Source organism: Belonocnema kinseyi, chromosome 3 (genome assembly GCF_010883055.1).
Source record: "Belonocnema kinseyi isolate 2016_QV_RU_SX_M_011 chromosome 3, B_treatae_v1, whole genome shotgun sequence".
NCBI classification, from domain to species: domain Eukaryota; kingdom Metazoa; phylum Arthropoda; class Insecta; order Hymenoptera; family Cynipidae; genus Belonocnema; species Belonocnema kinseyi.
Genome location: NC_046659.1, coordinates 92941095 through 92945749, shown reverse-complemented (window position 1 = coordinate 92945749; position 4655 = coordinate 92941095).

The following is a 4655-nucleotide window of genomic DNA, read 5'->3' as shown; positions in this document are numbered from 1 at the left end:
TTCACACGTGCAAGATCTTGAGTATTTGAACATCAATCAAATTTAATGTGATTTTCTATTATTCATTTTTGAAATAACATTTAATATAATTTGCGCTCTGGTCGACGATAAAGTTAGATATTGATTTTTGGAGAGACGAATAATACCAATCAGTAGTAGCGCACGAGGGGTTTGAGGAAGTCGATAGACCGATCTGACCATCCGAAGCTGAAAATTCATCTTCAAGTGATCCCAGCTTCAAATCCTCTTACCAAAATTAATTAAACTTTCTGATTATTATACTCTTTCGCTCTTTTTATGAATGAAACTTAAATCGCTTGGTCTTCCAAGTTTATTTTTTATATACAAAATGAAAAAAACTGCTAAAACTTTCATTTATGTTTGTTTTGTCTCAGTTCAAGAACGGGAGTTATTTGTTCTGTTTTCGAAAAATAATTATCATACTATCAGAAATAGGATTTGGAAAAATATCTGAACAAATTGAATAAAAAGGGGAAATCTAAGATACTTTGCCCGTTGTTTCTCGGATCTGGATACTAGAAATGAAGTGTCCACCCTCTTCTTGAAGGGTGAATATTCGGACAATCTCTGCTTGTACGTGAGGAGAGACCGCGATTTCTTAAACACCAGACCCTCAGGCTTCTAGGAGATAAAAAATTTCACTGGGATTTGCGCTTTATATCCATGGCAGGTAGATAAAAACCTTATTTCTCAAATTCTTCGAATTCTTGAGAGTCGATTTAAATCTCCAGGGACCAGCCTTCTGAATACCTCTTATAATCTGAGGACAAGGATCTCTTCCTTCTTTTATTTCTTTCTTCATTATCAATCTCCAACTAATACGAAATTTAAGGAAACTATTCTTTTCTTTAGAAGGGATGCATAAAATTTTTTCGCTGAAAATCAGCATAAAATTATATATTTATGTAAGAAAACTCGGTTTCTAAAAGTTTTTTATTTTAAAGCTGTCGTCCAAGAAGGCATACAAACTTCAACGGATCAGACAGCCATGAGTTAATATATTTTCTTGCAATATTAAAATTTTTAAAGCAGTTAGATTTAGTATAAAAATAAGAAGGTGCAAAAGAATACATAGGACATGGTCGGTAATTGGTGAAGTCATAGAATACTATTTGCCCTTTATAGCTTTAAAATGTTCGGATGGATTGCACTCTTAAGTATTCATGGGTTTGGACTGGTCACTTAATAACATTAAAAGCCCTCGGTTCCATAAGATATTTAATGAACCCTTAAGAATGTTGAAATGTTCGGGTACGGACGTTAAGCTAACAAAATGTTAGTGACTGATCCAGAGTCTAGACCCTAACCCTTGAGTTTGAGTATCCTTTAAAATTGGATCCAAGCTAAAAAGGTGTCGATCACTGCAATCAGAAGAAAAATTCCGGTTTATTGACAATTATCTCATTTAATTAGGACAGCTACAAATGAAGGGTTTATGGGCCATATTAAATGAAGTTCAGCCATTTTTAAAAACAAAGACTGGGCTCGATTCGCGCTGCTGGCATTTTTTCCAATTTGTTTTTCGTTGTAATTGACTATCAAACTTATTTAGATAAAGCCAAAATATTCATTTTTAAACATTTTTTCAAATGACAAAATTGGGGTTTTCAACCTTCACCACTTTAAACCCAAAAAGTTTTTTTTTGTAGCAAACTCTGATTTTCTTAAACATACTTAAACACTTACGTTTTGATTATTATTATTTTTATATCAGAGAAAAATAAAATATATAAAAATAGTACAATAAAAATACAAAAATATTAAAAATTAAAGAAATAGTACAATAAAATAATATTTAAATATAATAGAAGTGAAAGACATTTTCTATTATTATGCGTTTTTATTAAACTTTTACTCGGGTAAACCCAGTTATACATCATAGCCACGGAATAAGTCAAGTGACTGATGAGATTAGAATGTTATAAGTTAATTCAAATAATTTAATACGATGGTTGAAACCTCCTGCGGTGATGTTGTAGGTATACAATTAGGAGCGGCCACGAGCTTTGGAGGTGACAACAGTCACCTCTGGATGCTTTCTTAGAGCTACCATCTGCCACTCCACGGGTTTTTAGTCGCTCGCTTCCTGATGATCAAGAAAGTTTCTTACAATGCGACAGGTGTTTAATAAAACCGCTTTCTGAGCTGCTGCCAATACCCTACTGACTCCTAAATGTTCAGTGCATCTTGCGTGCATATTGCCTGTAGCCGAAATCATAATGGGATGAATAGATGCATGATTCACATTCCTCCATGTGGTCTTTACTTCATGCCTTCACAACCTATACTTGTGGATCTTGGTTGTATAGGTTGACTGCAAATTTTGGTTAATCGGACAAGCAATGTCGATGATGTAGACTCTTCCACCTTCTTTTTTTCTCACATCATGATGTCAGGTCGATTGGCCCGGATGTAATGATCCGTTTGGATAGTAACACCCCAATATAAGATGTAACCTTCGCTTTTAAAACGGGCATTGGAATGTATCTATAGAAGGGCATCCATTCTTTTAAGAGTCCTAGGTTCAGGGCAAGTTGTTGATGTATAATGCCCGCTACATCATTATGTCTGTGCGTATATTCTCTCTGAGCCATTACGCGACAGCCATCAATAATGTGCTCGATGGATTCGTTGGTATCTCCACCTAATCGGCACCGATCAACCACGTCTTGATGTAACACGTGTTTGCGATAATTTCTGGTGCTGACAACCTTGTCCTGTATTGCAATGACGAATCCTTCCGTCTTTGGATACAGAACACCCTTTCTTAGCCAAATATTAGATGCCTCACTATCCACTTTTTTTAAGTTTCAAGGTCGGTGTTAGACCATTTTATGAGCCCGAAGAAGTACGTGAGGACAGGGATGGCATATGTGTTGATCGCCCTGATTTTGTTTGCCGAGTTGAGAAAACTCTTCATAATTAATCTGAGTCTGGTAGTGAAGGCAGTCGTTAGGCTAGTCTTAACTGCCGCATGCTGAATGCCCTTAGATTCAAGAATACCCAGATATTTATATGATTCGACTGCAGCCATTGCCTCGATGTCATTTTCGAACTCGTTCTCTAATTGTGCAGTCCCTAATTCCCCTATGATTAAATGCACTGTTCTACATTTATCTAGTCCGAACTCCATGTGTATATCATTGGAAAACTGCTTTGTGACAGCGATCAATTGCTGCAGTTTCTGGCCTGAACTAACGTACAGCTTCAGGTTATCCATGTAAAGAAGATGGGTCACTTGATGACCATCCTCATTATCATAAATTCTGTACCCATGAGACATGCTGTTTAGTGTTTTGCTCAATGGATTCAACGCTAAACAGAACCATAGTGCGCTGAAGGAGTCCCCTTGAAATATAACCGTCGCAAAGCGTATTGATCTATCTATACTTGGTTGTTCATGATCAAAATACTTGATTTTTGTACCCCAGAACCTCATCGCATGGCTTAGAAAGTCAATAATACGTGGGCAGATTTTGTAAAGTTTTAAGATTTCAAGCAAATAGTCATGCGGCACGGAAGGAAACGCTTGCTTGTAGTCAATGTATGTCATGTGTAAGTTCCTTTGATGCCTACGAGCTTGAGTCATGGCAAAAGCGTTTATAGTGCCTAGATCTTTACAGCCTCGTGAGTTTTTAAAACATCCTTTTGTTCTTTTGTAAGACTGTCATTCTCGTCGCAATGAGAATATACCTTATCTGCAATGATAGCTATAAGACATTTATAAATTGTTGGAAGACAGGCTACCGGTCGAAAGTCAGATGGATTTTGAGCATCTGGTTTTTTTGGTATCATATACGTAGTACCTTGGAACATAAAACCTGGCATCAGATCTGGGTGTTCAATGATCTTCTGAAAACACCTTGCCAACGCAAATTACACACTCGTCAGGTACTTGTACCAGAAGTTGTGCACCATGTCCGGACCTGGAGCTTTCCAATTACTTGCCCTTTTCAAGACCGCTGAAACATCCAAAGCTGTGATGTTTGTCAGATGCATTTCAGGGCTATTGCTTGCCCTTGCTTCCTCCAGTTTAAACCACGCAGTGTCCAAATTGCATCTGTTCATTTTTCCCCAAACATCCGACCAGTAGTTCGTCATATATTCCAATTGAGGGACTTCGGTGCCTTGGTGGTTATTTGGCTTTACTCTCAGTTCACGATAGTTTTGCCAAAAAATTAAGGCGCATAACATCTCTGTTCATGTGGTATGTTCATTCTCGTAGCTTTTATGGTTGCTGAACCTCTGCTTCTGCCTCTGGTAGTATGAGGCCATCCACCTCTGGAGGATGTGGTGGTGTTGGATCATCAATAGGTTGAGGGAGAACGTCAGTTGTTCCAGCTTGACCGTTTGACGCGGCTTCTTCTAACTGATGTTCATTACCGTCGTTTTTCCTCGCCAAATCAACCTGTTGTTTAATCTCCATTGCTCGGTCTTCTGTAACGTGTGCATTAGTCCTGGTGTCCTTCACCTTAGGGATAAGATCTCTCAGTGCGACTTTTTGTATATTAGGGTACTTTGCAGCAAATTTTGTTCTTAAATTCTATCCTTTTTCCATGTTTCTTTCAAACTTCGCACTTTCGTAATAGAGACGCAACAATTCCTCTTTCATTGTGGTATCCCAATTGATGTTC